The 21,041-nt window shown below is 35.6% G+C and overlaps 1 long non-coding RNA gene across 1 annotated transcript; it reads left to right on the plus strand.

Annotated features, from left to right (window-relative positions):
- Positions 1-1,931: 1,931 nt before the first annotated feature.
- LOC114914821 (uncharacterized) lies at positions 1,932-13,615 on the plus strand. The gene is made up of 3 exons (XR_003802610.2): positions 1,932-2,286; positions 3,185-3,274; positions 13,522-13,615. It is a non-coding gene; the product is annotated as an uncharacterized lncRNA (long non-coding RNA).
- Positions 13,616-21,041: the final 7,426 nt, after the last annotated feature.

A 21,041-nucleotide genomic window follows, 5' to 3' on the forward strand; every position in this document is an offset into this window, starting at 1 on the left:
TAATTCCATCCGGTCCAATTGATAATTATTCCTACTACAGTGCTTTTGGCAGAGTTTCATGTAGCCTAGCAAGTTATGAAGCTTGCTCCCAACTACCCATGTACACGCCACCGGTGTACACTAGGAGGGTGATTCCCTTATTATGTATTGTACGGTGGATGAAGTATGTCTCTCGTTTAGGTAGGATCTCAAAACTTTATTGCAGAATATATAATGGGTGCAACATCTACAAGAGTCCAAAATCTTTGATATTACAGAGAGGCTAAGCAACAGAGTAGCTTGCTTTTTTTCTTTCTTAGCCTCGTACGGTTTTGGGAACACAATGCTAAGTGAGCTATCTCATTCTGTGTCCATTGATAGGTCAGCTTGTATCTTTCAACCTTACAAGTAAAAACATGTCAATAATTTTCTTCTAAAATTTGCGTTTCATCATGACTCAACTGGCCTGCCTCATACATGCCCCCTATTTTAATGGAAGTATTTGTGGCAGTTTAAACTCTTGCTTGTCAGAAGAGTAGACCATCATTTAAAAATGGAAGTACACTTATTGCATGGGATCAAACCATTGATTGATCCTCTCATTTAATTGCAATAATCCATACTTTCTTTCATCTAAACAAACACATTACAAACATCAGAGCCTAGGTTGGCTATTCCTGTTTTGGTAGTCGTCAATCAAATGACTGTGGATATTTTGTAGTCGGACTCCATCAGCTGCTATACATAGCCTGATCAATCATTCATCTTTGGACTCATTTAGTTCACTGGAAAATGAGGGAGAAAAGTGTTGTCAAAGAAAAATAGAGAAATACCTCACATTTGATTGGAGTTGCCAAAAAAAAAAAAAAGAGGGATAAAAAAATAGCTTTTCCATGAGAACAAGATTTTGATATTTTATTGAAAAAAAATTTCATATGAGATATGAAAAAATTTAATTTTTATTGATTGGGAATTGGGATAATTTGTTTACTAAAAATATTCCTAAATTTTTAGATAAAATGAAGTAAGATCTTTTTCTTTATCAAGAATATAATACATATTTTATATAATTTTTTTAAAAAAATAGATACTCAAACGAATATAAATTATTTTACAATGAGTCATGTTCTTATGGTTAATTAAATATATAAAAATTATATTTTCAGACATCGGCCATTCAAAAAATATATTTTTAATGAGAAAAAAATTAACCTCCTTAATTTTATATGAAGAATTAAAGAATCCATTAAAAAAAAAAAAAAATTATCAGCCAAACTAGTTCTCCCGCAAGCAAGAGATTGCACTAGTAGATAAACTGGAATCATCAGGTTCGGGATTGTATCTTTCCTTCCGAAATATGATTGATATTCTTTCCTGGCGTCAATCATCGGATCACAGTCCACATGTATATATCTCAAAGCTTTCGGACATCTCATCCATCCACTTCCTCAGATGTGGGAGTGATTATTGCGCGATCCGACGGTGAATTCGCGCGAAGGAAGATGAATCCTTCTGTCGCGCGAAAGATGCAACCCCATCCGGCATCGTCGCCATCAAACTGGCTGACAACTCGTAACGGCTAATTTTTTTTTTTTCCCGTAAATAACGGCTATGTTTTTGAAACTCGGCTGGGAGACGAGCCAGGTCCCCAAGTGACCGATCCCAAGTCCCAACTCGTAAGTTTCGACCCGCCGATAAATACCTCCTCTCCGTCTCTCTCTCTCTCTCTCTCTCTCTCACCCCCTCTGGGTTTTCTTTCCTCCCTCCTCCTCCGCTCTCCTCCTCCTCTCGCCCCCACCGGGGTTAGAGATCAGACATCTACTCCACAGTCGTCATCCATGGCCACGGGTCCGACCCCGAGGATGCCTCCTCCCTCCCTCCCCTCCTCCAGCGCGTTCCCAAGGACTTCATTGTCAAGCGCGACGCCCGCCCCTCCCCCTACCCCACCGCCCGCCTCCCCTCCACTCTCCTTTCCTGGATCTCCAGCGCGGCAGGCCCTGGAGCCGGTCAGTGCTTGACGATGCCTAATCTACCTTCCTGATTCGGTCCACGACGCGCGCGGGAGCCCCGGGGTGTCCGTGTCGAAGACCGTCGTCCGGAGGACTGACGGCAGAGGCGGAGGCGGTTCGGGTCGTCGTTCATGAGTGGGATGGTGGAGAACATAAGGGTGGAAGTTCCAGGGCGAGGAGGGGAGGCTGCAGCAGCCGCAGCGGCAGGCGAGGAGGAAGGCATCGGTGAGTTACGTCCTTGATGGTAGCGTCGCCGAGGAGGATCCTTCCACCAAGTATGAACTGCTTCACGAGCGCGGTGAGTCTTTTAGATTCTTTCTTGAATGGTGAATGCTTTGTGATGGTGTTAATAATAGTTGCAGGAGATTGGTTAGGTCTGAGTTCTTGGACTCTTGCCTGAAAAGAGAACTTTCTTTGACGCCAAGTTACACTAGAACATCACGTCTACATGACATTCTTGTTATTCTAATTCTGGAAGAAATTAGACTCTTCCTTGAGAGTATTTATCTTATCATTTCTTGGATTGTTGCCGGAAAGCAGCAATCTTTGCAGACAGTAGTCTCACAAGTCACAAGAACAATGCATTCGGCTGGAGTCCCCGTGGTCCCTGATTTGAAAAAATAATGGTAATGTACTAATATAACCTATTTCAGGAGGACCGAGTATTCCCTTCCTTGAGCTCGGTGAATCCTCATGTCCCAATATTTCTTTGCCATTACAATAGAAAATGCGTAAAACTGAAAATATAGTTCATTTTTCTATCTCGACAGAAAAACTACGTTGCACTGTTCTGGGAATAGTTCTGTCTAAACAGAGCGTCTATGTTGCTCCAATCCAGAGCCAATTCCTCAATTTTCACTTCTATCCCCTTGATTATCTTTTAAATATTTTGAGTTCTTGTTTTCAAATTGATTGGCATTTAAAAGTATTCTTTTTGCATAAATGCAGTTAAAAGTTTTTCTGAGGAACAAATGACATGAATTCTTGTTTCTTGTCTAAAGTCCTGTTCAAAATTCACTTTCTATGCATTCTGTTAGCTAATAAAACTATCAGACCTTGAACTTGTTGGATATGTGCAACTGATAGTGTTCAATGAGGAGCTATCATGAATTTTATAGTGGATTTAATCTAGATACAGATTTGCTTGGTTGTTCATCTGTACCCAATTTGATTGGCTTTGCTTTTGGTGAGTGCAGGAAAAAGGTTCATATGGGGCAGTCTAAAAAGCTAGAGATTTAAGGACCTCAGAGCTTGTTGCTGTGAAATTCATATCATTGACTGATTGGGTATGTTTCTTGTTTCAAATTTTTCTTGGTGATACTTATATTATCAGTTTTTTCATGCATAATGCCAATCCATAAGCACAACAATAGGGCTGCATGCAGACTAAGTTGACTAGTTTCCAGTTTAATTGATCCAGAAATGATCAGGTCCAATGTGAATTGAAGCCACCTAGACTATATCTTAACCAAAAAATCCTTCCAGAATGGATGATGTATGTCCCATGTGAGACCCAATCTAACACCATACGTTTTCCATACTCAACCTTGATATCCTTGAATTTAAGGAACTACTTAGCTATTAGCATTTAGTAATGACTTTATGTAGAAAATCACCTATTTTTATTGTTAATGGTAACTCACATATAATTGTTAATTAATCTTTTGCAGGTTAGGCTGTGGATGATGCCTGTGTGTTACTATTGTTGTTTTCGTGTTGGGTTCATGTCCAACCAAACAAATAGTTCAACATTCACATGTTTCGTATGATTTTGTGTTTGAGCCGGTAGCAACCTAAAAATCCAATAAATTAAAAATGATTTAATCCAGTGTTTTAAAATGGGTGCATACTGTTGCATGTTCATTCGCATAGGTATACTGCCACATATCCATGGCATTATCTATATGCAATACTCTATACGGTCGTACTTAGACTTGAGCATCAGGCTGTGCCTGGCCCGACCCAACCCAGGCCCATCGGGCCAAGTACTGTAGTAGGTCATGCCAGACATGGCCTATCTGATAAACAGGCCATGCCGGTATGGTACGAAAAGCCTAAACCCTTCACCTAGCACGGCCCTAGACTCAAGGACTTACAGACTGTATCAGGCATGGCCTGTTGGCCCGTTCGACTCGGCCTTTTTTTTTTCCCAGCCCAAATGGGCCATATTGGGCACAGCCTGTAACGATCTCAAATGGGTCGTGCCTGGCATGGCTCATAATGGGTCCAAACAGGCTAGGCACGGACCGTAACGATTAATTTGAGATTTTTTATTATTTTTTAAGGGGTCCTAATAGCTAATTTTTTTTTATTTTTACCATTTTGACTCCTTCAATAGTCAAAAAAAAAGTCTAGATTGAGGAATATTTTGGAAAAATGAAAGATTTAGGACTTTTATAAATAGAACCCTCCTCTTTCATTCTCATCAGACCAATTCATCAAATCAATTCTCTCCCTCTCTAATCTCTCTACTCCTATTTATTCTTTCTTCTAGCAATTTTTTTCTCTTCTATTTAATATTTAGCAAGTAGCAATTATAGTTTAGCAATTCAAGAGTTATAGAAGAAAAGAAAGCGTCCCCCTTATGGAGGTTGGAGTTCAAGAGGTAGCTCTTCGGTTACTTTGCTTGACTCTCTTCAACTCTACTCTGATCTACCTCTTCGACTGTACAAATCCTACTCTTCGACTATCCGACTCTCCGACGGCCTGGCCCTCCTTTTCCGACTCTCAAACTCTCTGCTCTACTGCTACTTCCTCTTTGGCTCTACTTAATTTTTTTTATTGATTATGGATTAGTTTTTATTTTTTTACATTTACTCAGTTCAGATGGCAACTTATGATGATGAGAAGAGAAACTCTTCCTACTCCCTCTGAAGCCTCTTCTGTTGAAGTTGGATCCTCTTTCCATAAGCGGACTAGCATTGTATGGAATGATTTTGATAGAATTTTGATTGATGAGAGCCTATAAGGCAAAATATAAAAAATATGCCAAATTATATAGTTGTGCCAGTACTGGAGGAACTGGCTATTTGAAAAGACATCAAGAGTCTCATAAGATAAGTGATTCTTGTCTTCAAAGCACCCTTAATACACAAGGAGTGCCCTTGTAGGAACATTTACATATAATCATGAAAATCAAAGAAAAGTACTTGTAAAATGGATAGTTTGGGATGAATTATCTTTTAATTTATGTGAATCTTTTAATTTTGAAGAGTATATTCAATTAGCCTTACAATCTGCTTACAGAAAAATCAGTAGATGTACATTTAGAAGAGTAGCTATAACTAATTACTTAGCAATGAAGAACAATTTGATTGAAATTCTTTCTGCCTTAAATACAAAAGTATCATTAACTTCTAATATTTGAACTGCATCTGTAGGTATATCTTTTATTTCTATCACTGCTCATTATATAGATAATGATTGGTAATTAAATAAGCGTATTCTTACTTTTCGTTTTTTTGATTATCTTCATTTTGGTTAATAAATTTTTAATACTATTTATCAAACTGCAACTATATATGACATTAGTAGTAAAATTATATCTGTTATATTTGATAATGCATCTAATAATAATGTAGCTGTACAATTATTGAAGGATTTTTTTATCCCATTCTTAATGAAAAATTATTTCATATTAGATGTGCATGTTATATTTTGAATCTTTCTGTTCAAGTTGGAATGGGCATGGTTCAAGATATAATTACAAAAATTAGGAATGCAGTATCTTTTATTTATGCTTCAAGAGTACGATTACAAAAATTTAAACAATTGTATCTAGATCACGGTAAATATTTTAAAAAATTTAAACTTGATACAGTTATCTATTGAAACTCTACATATACAATGATTCATGATGCATATCCATACAAAAAATTATTAAATACATATATAAATGATCGTGGATTAGATTTTATTTTGACTGAAAATGATTGAAAAAAAAAATTAGAATATTTTTTAGTTAGTTTTTATAATGCTACAAATACTCTTTCTGGTATTTATTTTCTAACCTCTTGTATATTTTTACAATAAGCATATATAATTTGTGGTCAATTTGCACAATATAGATGTGATGATATTTTAATACCTATTATTTATGAGATAAAAAATAACTAGAATCAGTATTGTGACATGGTATGTCTCATGCATAACTTAGTTGCTATATTTGATTCATGGATCAAATTAAGTGATGTACATATTTTATTTGATGAAATTAGTAAATATATGAATCATAATTTCGAAGCATCTAAAGCTGAGTTACTTTATTATATTTTGCATTATATGATGAAAAGATTCATAGATCTAGATAGTCCACATCATCTTCACAACCCACTTCTAGTACCTCTCATTAATCATCTATTTTTTCATTCCTTGCACATAAGAGACATTCATATGCATTTTCTTCATCTGCATCTTCTTCATCTTTAAGCAACGAATTAGAATTTTATTTATGAAATAAAATCTATTTTGCATTAGATGAAAATCAAATAGAAAATCTTGATGTGTTAGCCTGATGGAAGAGTGTGAAAAATAAATACTCTATTATTTCTGCAATTGCACGTGATATTTTAGCTGTACTGATATCTACAGTAGTATCAGAATCAGATTTTAGTGTAGGTCGGTGCGTTCTGGATGAAAAGAGGAGTAGGATGATGGGCGAGATAATTAAAATGTTGCTCTGCTTCAAAGATTGGTTGGATATGAAGGTGAGACTTCAGGACAAAAGAGGATATGATACTGGATTTGATGATGAGAATGACACAAACACAATAAATAATTAGTAAGATTTATTTTTAATTCTTAATTTTTTAAAATTATATATTTTTACTTTTTATTTGTTGAGGTGAGTCACCTCTATTTTCTTCTCTCTCCCTCATTATATTCTGGAGGTCAGGCCTAGCTAGAGTTGGGCGTCGGGCCAGGCCGCCCAGGGACCAGCCCGACCTGGCACGAGCTGGGTCGTGCCTGGCACGGCCCGCCAATCGCTATAGTGGGCCTAGCACGAACTGGGCCATGCCGGGCACTATAGCAGGCCGTGTCATGGCACGGCCCAATTTTAGGGTCCGACTTGGGGGTTTAGTGGCCTGTGGCCTAGGCCCAACATAGCCCTTCAGGGTCTGGGCTAGCATAGCCCGATGGGCCAGGTTCCGTACGGCACGTGTCCAGGCTCGACATGGCCCGCATGCCTGCCCACAAGGCACGACCCATTTGGCACGACACATTTTTAAAGTTTTTATTTTAAAAAATAATTTTTATAAAATAAAACAGGTTGGGGGATAAATAAAAAAAGATAGGAGATATTGAAATTTTTTTTTGTAAAAGTAAAAACCATCTTGTAATGGTAGAGGATTTGGTATAGACCCCTACTGATTTATTAATGTAAATTAAAATTATACAAAAAAGAGAGGGAGGCTAGGCTTGACCTTTAAAATACAATGTGGGAGAGAGAAGAAAATAGAGATGACTCACCTCAACAAATAAAAAATAAAAATATATAATTTTAAGAAATTAAGAATTAAAAATAAATTTTACTAATTGTCTATTGTGTTTGTATCATCCTCATCATCAGATCCAGTATCCTCCTTTGTCTTAAAGTCTCGCCTTCATATTCAGTCAATTTTTGAAGCAGAGCAGCATCTCAATTATCTCGTCCGTCATCTTATTCTTCTTTTCATCCAAAACACGCTGATCTGTACTAAAAGCTGATTCTGATGCTACCGTAGATATTAGCATAGCTAAAATATCATGTACAATTGCAGACATAATAGGATATTGATTTTTCACATTCTTCCACCGGGCCAACACATCAAAATTTTTTATTTGATTTTCATCTAATATAGAAGAGATTTTATTTTATAAATAAAATTCTAATTCATTGCTTAAAGATGAAGAAGATGTAGATGAAGAAGATACATATGAATATCTCTTATGTGTAAGAAATGAGAAAATAGATGATGAATGAGAGGTAATAGAAGTGGGTTGTGAAGATGATGTGGACTGTCTAGATCCATGAGTCTTTTCATCATATAATGCAAAAATATCATAAAGTAGCTGAGGTAGCTTTAGATGCTTCAGAATCATGATTCATATATTTATCAATTTCATCAAGTAAAATATGTATGCCATTTAATTTGATCCGTGTCCCAATACTGATTCTATTTATTTTTTATTTCATAAATAATAGGCATTAAACCATCATCACATCTATATTGTACAAATTGATCATAAATTATATATGCTTGTTGTAAAAATATACAAGAGGTTGAAAAATAAACACCAAAAAGAGTATTTGTAGCATTATAAAATCTAACTAAAATTTTTTTAATTTTTTTTTTTAATCATTTTCAGTCAAAATAAAGTCAAATCCACGATCATTTATATATGCATTTAATAAATTTTTATATGAATATGCATTATGGATCATTGTATATGTAGAGTTCCAACGGGTAACTATATCAAGTTTAAATTTTTTGAAATATTTACTGTGGTCTAGACATAATTATTTAAATTCTTATAACCGTGCTCTTAAAGCTTGAATGAAAGATACTGCATTCCTAATTTTTACCATTATATATTGAACCATACCCATTCTAGCTTGAACAGAAAGATTCAAATACGACATGCACATCTAATATGAAATAATTTTTCATTAAGAATGAGATGAAAAGAGTCTTTCAATAATTGGACAGCTACATTATTATTAGAAACATTATCAAATGTAATAGACATAATTTTGTTACTAATACTATATGTAGCTGCAGTTTGATAAATAGCATTGAAAATTTATTGGCCAGAATGAGGATAATCAAAAGAATAAAAAATAAGAATACACTTATTTAATTGCCAATCGTTGTCTATATAGTGAACAATGACAGAATAAAAGACATACTACCTATATATACAGTCCATATATCACAAGTTAATGATACTTTTGCATTTAAGATGGAAAAAGTTTCAATTAAATTATTCTTTATTGCTAAGTAATTTTTCATAACTATTCTTCTAAAAGTATGTCTACTGGTTCTTCTGTAAGCAGATTGTAAGGCTAATTAAACATACTCTTCAAAATTAAAAGATTCATATAAGTTAAAAGTTAATTTATCTTTAACTATCCATTTTACAAGTGCTTTTCTTTGATTCTCATAATTATAAGAAAAAGTTCCTATGAGGGTATCCCTTGTGTATTAAGGGTACTTTGAAGATGAGAATCACTTATCCTATGAGACTCTTGATGTCTCTTCAAATGGTTAGTTTCTCCAGTACTGGCACAACTATATAATTTGATATATTTTTTATATTTTGCTTTATAGACTCTATCAGCAAAAACTCTATTAAAATCATTCCATACAGTGAGTCCTCATACGGGAAGTGGATCCAGCTTCAATAGAAGGGTCTTTAAGAGGAGTAGGAAGAGTTTTTTTCTCCTCAGAAATAGAAAAAATGCCAACATGCATGGTGGCAACACTCTTATCATCATAAGTTATCATCTAAACTGAGTAAACACAAAAAAATAAAAACTAACCCATAACCAGCAAAAGAAAATTGAGTAGAGTCGAAGAGGAAGAAGAGGTAGGTGGAGAGTTAGAGAGTCGGAAGAGGAGGGCCGGGCCATCGGAGAGCTAGATTTGTAGAGCCGAAGAGATAGATCGGAGTAGAGCTGAAGAGAGTAGAGCGGAGTAATTGAAGAGCTGCCTCTTGAACTCTGACCTCCAAAAAGAAAATGCTTCCTCTCCTTGTATCTCTCTTGAATTGCTAAACTATAATTGTTACTTACTAAATATTAAATGAAAGAGAGAAGAATTGCTAGAAGAGAGAATAAATAAGAGTAGAGAGATTAGAGAGGAAGATAATTGGTTTGATAAATTGGTGTGATGAGAATGAAAGAGGAGGGCCCTATTTCTAGAAGTTTCAATACTTTTATTTTTTCAAAATACCCCTCAATCTAGCCATTTTTTGGCTGTTTGAGGGGTCAAAATGGTAAAAATAAAAAAATCCTAAATTAACCTTTATGTGCCATGCCTGGCTCGTTTGGACCTGTTACGGCCCATTTGAGGCTGTTACGGGCCGGATGGGCCAATGAGCCATGCAGGCATGGCCTGTCAGTCTTCGGGCCTAGGGCCATGCCAGGTGGAGGGTGGCCTTTCGTGCCAGCTTGCATAGCCCGTTTACCAGATGGGCACGGCCCGCTACAGTACTTGGCCCGATGGGCCTAGGTCGGGCCGGGCCGGACCTGGCCCGACCCGATGCCCAAGTCTAGGCCTAGCGCCTTTCCATCTTTTGTACAATTTTCGATCCGATCCGACCCAATGCCCAAGTCTAGGCCTAGCCCCTTTCCATCTTTTGTACAATTTTAATTTATATTAATAAATTGGTAGAGGCCCATACCAAACCTTCTTTTGTACAAGGTCATTTTTATTTTTACAAAAAAAAAATTCAGTATGTCCTATCTCTTTTTTATTTATCTCCCAACCTATTTTATTTTATAAAAATTATTTTTTAAAATAAAAACTTTAAACATATCCATGTCATGCCTGGCCTGTTGGGCCATACCGGGCCTAAGCTACGGGCCACTAAACCCCCAACCCAGCCTGGCCTCTAGAATTAAGTCGTGTGCTTGGTGAGCCATGCCAGGCATGGCCCAGTTCGTGCCAGGCCGGGACGGCCCATAGGCAGCCCAATATGGGCCGGCCCGGCCCGATGCCCAACTCTAGTCATACTGCATAATGACCAAGAGAACGATCAACCTAATATTACAGGGTGTGTATGTGGCCTGATCCATATCATATGACTACATCTATGAGCTCACCTGGCATTCTACAGCTATACATACTGCCCACTCTTATGTCAGCCATGTAAGTGAAGTAGATATGGGCAACAAGCCGGGCCACCCATTACACGGCCTAGCTCGATACGAAACTGGCCATACTTGACACAACTGGTTTGCTATAGTAATGGGCCGCGGCCGCGGCCTGGCATGATTGGGCTGGGTTGAGGGATTGTGGCTCGCGGCCCAAGCCCCGTACGATCCAAGCCCGGCATGGCCTGTATGCTGGCCCGATCTTTTTTTTGAATTTAAAAAATATATATTTTTTGATAAATTAAAAAAAGGTTAATAAGTAAAATTAAATTTAGATGTGAGATTTTTTTTATAAAAATAAAAAATCACCTTGTAATGGAATGGTGGGAGGGTTAGGCGTGGACCCTTATCGATTTATTAATAACAATTTAAATGATACAAGGGAAGGAGGAGGGCTAGGCTTGACCTTCGAATACAATGAGGAAGAGAGAAAAAATTGAGATAACTCATCTCAATAATTAAAATATAAAAATAAAAAATTATAAATATCTAGCATTAATAAATAAAAACTTTGCCTACTAATCATTCGATACAGCACTAGTCCTCTTATGGGAAGAAGAGGTAGAGCCTTGATTTTTTGATATTGATTTTAAAGGGAATAGAAATAGTAGTTTCTTTTTTCTCAAAAATCAGAAGAATGCCAAAATGACTCTCATCAAAAGATATCATATCTAAATATGAGTTATGTAAATAATAAAAATTAACCAAAATATCAAATAGAGAAATTGAGTAGAGATAGGTCGATAGAGATTTGTGAGCTTCCTTTGTGCTCCTCAGGACCTTCTCCAAGCTCTCCAAGTAGACTAATCCTTCTCTTGTATAGCACTTGAATACTTGCTAATTGTTAAATATTGCAAGAGGAGTAGTAGAGAAGGAGAGGAGAATTGATTTGGTGTGGTGAACATGGAAGAGGAGGGTATTTATAAGAGTCCTAAACTTTTATTTTTTCAAAATACCCATAAAACTAGCCATTTTATGGCTGGGGGGTGTTAAAATGATAAAAAATAAAAAAAGAAATTAGCTGTTATGGGCCCGATCCGTGACGGCCTTGAACGGGCCGTGCCAGGAATGGCCCGTTACGGCCTTAAATGGGCCATGTCCGTTACAGCCTTAAATGGGCCATGCCCGTTTGGGCCCGTTACGGCCTTAAATGGGCCATGCCCGTTTGGGCTGCTTTTTTCTCCAAAAAAAAAAAGAAAAAAGAAAAAATATAGATTGCCTATCAAGCTCGCATGTCACCCATCAGGTCCGCAAGCTTGACGGGCCACTGAGCCTTGCCTAACACGGCCCGCCAGACCTCGGGTCTAGGGCCGTGCCAGGCTTGGGTTTGGGATAAACTGGCTATGCCAAGCACGGCCTCGTGCCCATATCTAAAGTGAAGAGAGTTCAAACTAATGGTTGATTTTGATAAAGATTTCAAGTAAGCTTGGTATAAGTACTAATAGTGCTAAAATATTGATTATATTATAGTTATTACTATTGGATGTTAAATACCAAGTAAAGGGCACTACTTATTAATTTCCACTACTATTACCGTTACTATTATCGTTACCATTTTTGGTCCATAAAAAATACTTTCATTATTATTGCTTTTATTGTACTTAATATATTGCATTTACCTTTTTAATAGTTAAAAATAGAAACTTTGTATGCATCCTCATGTAGCCATAAGCACTATGAGGTCCCTTGATACCACAGCTGCTTTTTGAAATTATGAAATATGGATTTAATATCTCCTAAACAAAAGTGGATCAACCCTGATTCGAACATGAATCTAGCTGAAACCAAAACTGTACCAGACCTAACCTTGTTGCAACCTGCATAACCACTAAGTCAGACCCTGGGTGTTAGGTATTTGCCTTTTTAAAATCCTTTGTAGATAGAATAAACACCATACTTGATGTCATGAAGTAGTTTGGAACTGGTCCATCCATGTCTTTGATGTAAAGAAATAGGCAACAAGCTGAGAACTTGACAGACCTGTTATCTTTCAGATGTGGTCTTTGAACCTTTATCAGAAGCCAAAGGTGGAGTTTATCATCTACTTGATGTTTGTAAGTTAGAGTGAAATTCTTAACGTTCTTTATTTTAAATATTTTAATTAGCTAACTAGATTATTAGTCCATGTTAATCAATTGACAGATATCCTCTTTAATTTTCAGTTCAAGGATGCCAAGGTTTGATTGTACTAGAATTTATGAACAATGGCCTTGGAAAACTGACATTTCTGTAGTTTGTGGCTTTATGCGCTTGAAGAATTATAGAGCCTTGGTCGGTCAACTGGGAAGAAATATTTTTTAGGAACTTGACTGGAAAGAAGTTAGTCATTTTAGTCGATTTTATTCCGATAATGACAATGTCACTGCAATATTTGACTTATACCAACATAATTGTAGTATCTCTTCGCCCCTCTCTTTTCTTTTTAGATTGCTTCATAATGATCTTCAGCAATGACATCTTCAAATTAATGACTAAAAGTACTGATGAATGTACATGATATATTAAATTCCAGTAATTTGATTAAACAAGCTTATTTGGAGTTATTTCATCTGACAAAACAGTTATCTCATCATTCTGTCTAATAAGTGTTTCATGAAGACAATAAATTGAATAATGTATAGATGTCCCCATGTTTTTTTTTCCTTGACAATGATCTATATAAATGGCTAAATTTAGTGCTCAGGGAGAAGGATACGAACAAATCCGAGGTGAAATTAAGATGTTGCAGCAGTGAAGTCATCCCAATGTGGTTGGCTACTTTGGAAGCTACCAAGGAGACGAGTACCTTTGGGTATGATTATACATTTTGACATATGTTTCAGACTTTCTAACTCTGACATGGATATTTTACCTTTTATTATCGTTCGCGTGACATCTATGAGAATGTGCAACCTGTTTTATTCAACTTATCCTATCGAATCACTTATGCCCTGTTAATCCTAGTGGCCTTCCTTTTTACATGGTTCATTATATTCTCTTATAGCATAAATCTAGTTCTTCAAATGCTAAGGTCTTGGATCGACACCAAAAGCATCTAAGAAACTTAATTCATGTATATTTTCACTACACATACATAAATCATAGTTTATAACTTTATATTCTTCCATGTTGCTGCCTTGATCATAACATTATTTATGTTTCTATTTTTATACTCTTCTAGTATTCAAATTTCATTTCAATTCTAATTTCAACTTCAGTTGTGAATCAAATGTATCGAGGGATATGACCGTTCTGATTTTCATTCTAATTAATTTTGATTTTGATCATAAATTAAATTTATCCTAAGTTCAATGTTTAGAAAATGTGTTGTTGAACGCAAGCTGCATTGATGTGTCAAATTTTTGCCGTGCATAGATGTACTTTATTAACCAAGTGCATGTAAAGAGCTGCTGCATTAAAGGGATATTGGAAGTTTGCCGATGGAACAAGCTGTAATTTGGTTTGTACGTCAGGTGCAGTATTTTCTCTTTTGTTGATAATTTCTATCAAAAAAAATCATTAATGTCCTGGGAAAAGGGTAGAGAAGACATGGTGACGTAAACTGCTAGTTTGGGTTGCAATTTTTTTCCTTCCAGGAGATGCTATTCATGCTTCTTTTAGAGTTTTATAATGACATAAAATGCCATGCAAATTCAAAATTTTCCTCAAAATGTTTTTGCATTTGTATAATTTCAAGCATCTTATTTGTCATAGCACAAAATACTTACATTTTACACCTTAGTAACACTAAAGGATGCATCTCATGCCTCTTTTCTTCTCATCAATTTGCCTAGCTGCAAGTTAGCTTCATTGTTGATTCATGAGAATCAAGCATAGGATCCTTGACTCAAGTTTTCAAATATACTTTATTTCATATTGCTGGAGCATCTTTTCATGGTTCATTAATTCATAAAAATTTCCTATATATAGATTTGTGCGATGTGTGGTAGATGTAACTTAGGAGCCGGTTTCATCTTGACTCATGGTGCATTCATCATCTTGAAAAATTGCCGTAGGACATTCATGGATCCTTTAAGCATGGTGGTAAGTCGAATATTGGCACCTTAGTTAATTGATCTGCATTTAGAAATTTGAAAAACCTATGCCTGCTCGTCTCATAGAATCAATATAACAATGTTAATTAGGGGTGTGCATGAATCGATTCATATCAGTTTAGGATTAATTTTTAAACTGACTCGATTTGAATCAATTTTTTAAAACTAAAACTGAAATCGAAATAACCAAATTGAAAAATTGGTTCAAATTGAACTGAAAAAAATATATTCGGCTCAATTCGATTGTCAGATTATGAGCTATTGGGTTTATATCAAATAGGCAACTTATGAGATAAGACTAAATGGACAATTTATTAGATACGTTAAATGGATAATTCATGAAATGGGCTAAATATAGAAGCAATAAATAGGTGAAGTTAGGCAAAATATAGATGAACCAATGACTGTACATGTATAATATTATATCATACATACATAAATACATACACACATACATACACACACGTGCACACATACATACATACACTCACACGCACACGCACATGCACACATACATACATACATACACACATACATACATATATGCATGCATGCATACATGCATACATTATGTATGCATGCATGCATATATGTATATGCATGCATGCATACATATATAGATGATGACGCTTTTTCGGACTTTTAACCTTAGTAGGAGGCATCATCGTCGATATCACCACCATCGGCACCACTGTCATCATCGGAGCCACCACATCAACCTAACACTTAGCATCATCGCCGATATCACCACCATTGGCACCACTGTCATCATCGAAGCCACCACATCAACCTAACACTTACCATCAGAGTGTTAGCCCCAGCAACAGCACAAATAGATCAAAACTCATATGTTCCAAATAGTCTAATTATCCAAGTAATAATGCCACCAGCAATTTCAGAAGAACAACTACTTCAACCCAACCAATACCAACCAGTTTCTAATGTTCCAACATAGTCCTCAAAAGCATTCTCACCGGCCTATCCAATATCATCAATTATATCTGGATTCGAGATTGTCTACAGAAGGAGACCATAAGGCTATTCTAGAACCCCACCAAAGCTAAAACAATTGAAAAAAAGTATCAAGCCTATCAAAACATGGTATGAAATTAAGAAGAAAGAGACCAAAAAGGAGACATTATCCCTCTCCACTCTACTCTCCATTTCTCCAAATCAATTCATAATTTTTGCTCAAATAGAAGTATTTCAAAAAGCAGCTGCAGAAACTGCTCAAAATCTGCAAATGATTTCTTTCAAAGGCAAAACAGTTCTTGAAATTTTTAACCCAAAACCACTCCAAACTATTCCACCTAAGAAAGCCACCTGCCAATACTTTGATAAAAAATCTCTTCAATCGATAGTGACGATTGAAGATGGATATTTTACAAATGATCCAAAATTGATGGCTGAAAAATTTTTCCTCCAAACTGGCATTTTCAACCCAAAGATGCCCAAAAATTTCTCAATTTGTATAAATTTATTTTGATGGATACAAAATCTATAGCTGTTAAATACTATAGAGACAAAAATAATACAAATATTTATACTCATTTCACTATTCAAATTCTTTCTATTTTATTGTCTACTGCTTGGGATGAACATTCCTTAAATTTCAAAATATTTTTACAAAATAATTTACCATAATACTTCAACTATTGGGATTATGTTACAGCCTGGTACAATATCTTCCTTTATCAAAATTCACAACATAAACATTCTTAACTATTTTACTTCAAAATTGATGCATAATATTAACTTTCATATTGGTTCAGCAATTGGTGGGACTATTATGGGCCTATTCCTCAAATTCTCCTTCCTGTAGCCTTTGAGGGCTTTAGCTTATTTCAAGAGAAGATCATTCTCCCTTCTCGCAATTAAAAATTTTCTATCCTCTTTGAATTTTATTCCTACTTTGCTCAATCCTGGATAGTCACCTGGGAATACATATTTATTCAAAACCACCTCTTTCTCCTTATTTAGGAAGAAGGTTCAAAGTTAAATGGTGGGTTGAGTTCAATCCAACACTTGTTGGATACTCTTTGCAGGCACCACACCAGCTATTGATCCTACTACTGGGACTATGCTCAGTCTTTCTCAAAGCTCAGAGTAGCCAAGTCCAAAATTGAGTATAAAAGGCCCCTTTTGGAGTCTTTCTCAAAATTAGAAGAAGAAAAAGAAAAAAAAGACTATGCTAGCTCTTCTTCTGACCCACTCATTTTGCTAGATGATGATGCCTTCTTGGACTTCCAACCTTAGTAGGAGGCATCACTGCTAACATCACCACCATTGGCACCATCGTCATCACCGGAGCCACCACGTCAACCTAACACTCACCATCAGAGTGTTAGCCTCAGAAAAGTATAAATAGACCAAAACTCATATGTTTCAAATATTCTAATTATCTAAGTTACAATAATGTCACCAGCAATTTCAGACACTTCAACCCAACCAATACCAACCAGTTTTCAATATTTCAACACAGTCCTCAAAAGCATCCTCATTGGCCTATCTAATATTATCAATTTCATTTGAATTCAAGATTGTCTATAGGAAGAGACCATAAGGATGTTTTAGAACCCCATCAAAGTCAAAATAATTGAAAAAAATATCAAACCTATCAAAAGAAAAAAAGTCAGCATCGTCAACAAGGGACCGGCTCATTAACCTAAGCTCTGGAGTGCCAGCTTTTTCTATGAGATATGGGTATCTGTAAAAATTTCAAAGATAAACTTCAGACTCCTCATAAGGAGACAAGAAAAAATATCATCCATTAAATCCTATCTCCTTTATGTCAGTAAAAGAAGAATCTTTTATCCCATCATCAACTTTTGTCAAATCCTAGCAACTTTCTGAAGCCCCAAAGCACCAACTTTCTACAAAGATAAAGTATCTACCAAGCTTTAGTAAAAGAACAAGTGTATGCTGAACAGTGCATGCACCGAAAGCACAAAGCTCCTTGCATACCAAGACAATGGAAGCACTGATCCTTTGATAAAAATAAAAGTATGTCGGACAACGCATGCAAAATAGCTCTCGAACTTGAAAATCTTCTATAAAAGCTCCTTTCAGCAACCAAAGGAAAGTAGGAGAGAAAGTCTTACCCTTGTACAAAGTCTCTCCAGAGAAATCCTTGTAGCCCCCCCTCATATCAAAAAACTCTTATCCTTCATCCAAAACCTCAGAATCTAATCTTGTAGCTTCAAACTTATAGACCAAAGCTTGTAGTATCAATCGTCAAGTCTGGACAACCTCAAATTATGAAGGGTTGAGTATATCTTTTCAAAATTTCAATAAAATTTTAATTTTATCAATTTGATATGTTAATATCTCTCTCTCTTTCATTTTCAATTACATCATTTAGTTATCTGGTATCAAGGTTCTTCAATCTCGTAAGAAAGTATTTCAAATCTTCTCAAATTTTATTTTCTATAATCTTTCAATACTTTCATGCACTGCAATTTTACTATTTCAATTTTATTTCAAATAGAAATAAAATTTAAATAATCAATCTGACCTGTGGTCTAAGCCAATTCCTTAGCAGGCCCTAGCTTATAGGCTTTAGAGTTGTGGAAGCCGTTTACCCAAGTTGTGGTTGCCGTTTGTTGTCCATTTTTGATGGCTCTGATACCACTTGATGGTGGATCAATGCCTTGGGTGGATGGATCAGGACCTTCCTAACTATAAGATACTAGATAGTGAGTGCCTGCTAGGGTTCTGATGTGGTCCCCAGGTAAGATTGGTAGGCTATAAACTAATGTCAAAATCTTTCTACTTATAAGCTAAAGCCTATAAGCTAGGGTCCATTAAGAAATTGGCTTAGACCATAGGTCAGATTGATTATTTAAATTTTATTTTTATTTAAAATAAAATTAAAATAGTAAAATTACAGTGCATGAATAGTATTGAAATATTATAGAAAATAATATTTGAGAAGATTTGAAATACTTTCTTACGAGATTGAAGAACTTTGATATCAGATAACTAGATGCTGCAATTGAAAAAGAAAGAGAGAAAGAGAGATGTTAACATATCAAATTGATAAAATTAAAATTTTATTAAAATTTTAAAAAGATACACTCAATCCTTCATAATTTGAGGTTGTCCAGACTAGACGATTGGTGCTACAAGCTTGGGTCTACAAGTTTGAAGCTACAAGATTGAATTTTGAGATTTTGGATGAAGGATAAGAGTTTTTTGATATAAGGGGGAGCTACAAGGATTTATCATGAGAGACTTTGCTACAAGGGTAAGACTTTCTCCTCCTCCCTTTGGATGCTGAGAGGAGCTTTTATAGAAGATTTTGCAGACTTGATTTGGATTCAAGTCTGGGAGCAGTTTTGCATGCATTGTTCGACATGCTTTTATTTTTATCAGAGAGTCGGTGCTTCCATTGTCTTGGCATGTAGAAAGTTTTGTACTTTCGATGCATGCTTTATTTGGCATACAGTTTTTCTTTCGCTAAAGCTTGATAGATGCTTTATCTTTATAGAATGTTGGTGCTTTGGGGTTTGAGAAAGTTGCTGGGATTTGATAAAAGTTGATGATAGGACAAAAGATTCTTCTTTTGCTGACATAAAGGAGATGGAATTTGATGGATGGTACTTTTTCTTGCCTCTTTATAAGAAGTCTGAAGATTTTTCTTTGAAATTTTTGCAGATACCCATATCCGATAGAAAAAGCTGGCACTCCAGAGCTCAAGTTGATGAGCCAGTCCTTGTTGGTGATGTTGGCTTTTTTTCTTTTGATAGGCTTGATGCTTTTTTCAATTATTTTGGCTTTGATGGGGTTTTAAAACAGTCTTGTAGTCTCCTTCTATAGACAATCTCGAACCCAAATGAAATTGATGATATTGGATAGGTTGGTGAGGATGCTTTTGAGGATTGTATTGGAATGTTGGGAATTGGTTGGGTTGAAGCGGTTGTTCTTCTGGAATTGTTGGTGGCATTGTTGTAGCTTGAACAATTGAATTATTTGGAACATATGAGTTTTAGTCTATTTGTGCTGTTGCTGGGGCTAACACTCTGATGGTGAGTATTAGGTTGATGTGATAACTTCAGTGATGACGATGGTGCTGATGGTGGTGATGTTAGTGATGGTGGTGATGTTAGTGATGATGCCTCCTACTAAGGTTGGATGTAGTCTTTTTTCTCTTCTTCTTCTTTTAATTTTTAGAGGGACTCCAAAAAGAGCCTTTATACTCAATTTGGACTTAGCTGCTGTGAGCTTTGCACTTATCTTAGATTTTTATTGCAGAAATCTTACAGGATCAATAGTTGGCAATGCCTACAAAGAGTATCAGGCAAGCCATTTAATAATTTTGGGCTTGGTGGTATGTTCTGGATTAAACTCAGCCCATCATTTAACTTTGAATCTTCTTTCTAAAGATGGAGGAAGAGGTGGATTTTGAATAATTATGTATTCCCAGATGACTATTCAGGATTGAGCAAATTGAAAATAAAATTTAAGGAGGATATAAAATTTTTGATTGTGAGAAGGGAGAATGGCCTTCTCTTGAAGACTAAAGTCCTCAAGGTCTATAGGAGGAAGAATTTGAGGAATAGGTCCATAATAGTCCCACCAATTGCTGAATCAGTATTAAAATTGATTTTTTGCACTAATTTTGAAGTAAAATAGCCAAGAATATTTATGTTGTAGATTCTGATAAAGGAAGGTATTGTACCAGGTTGTAACATAATTTCAATAGTTGAAGTATTGTGGTGAATTATTTTGTAAAAATCTTTTAAAATTTGAGGAATGATCTCTCCAAGCAGTAGGTATTAAAATAGAGAGAATTTAAATAGTAGAATGAGTATAAATATTTATATTACTTTTGTCTCTATAGTGTTTAATAGTTATAGATTTTGTATCTATTAAAATAAATTCATAGAAATTTTGAGATTTTTGGGCATCTTTGGGTTGAAAATGTCAATTTTGAGAAAAGATTATTTCAGTCATCAATTTTGAATTATTTACAAAATACTTATCTTCTTTCGTTACTATCGATTGAAGAGGTTTTTTATCAAAGTATTGCCAGGCGGCTTTCCTAGGTGGAATAGCTTGGAGTGGCTTTGAGTCAGAAATCTCAAGAGCCATTTTGCCTTTGAAAGAAGCCATTTGTAGATTTTGCGCAGTTTCTGCAACTATTTTTTGAAATGCTTCTAT

This window comes from Elaeis guineensis, chromosome 2, assembly GCF_000442705.2.
Source record: "Elaeis guineensis isolate ETL-2024a chromosome 2, EG11, whole genome shotgun sequence".
NCBI lineage: Eukaryota > Viridiplantae > Streptophyta > Magnoliopsida > Arecales > Arecaceae > Elaeis > Elaeis guineensis.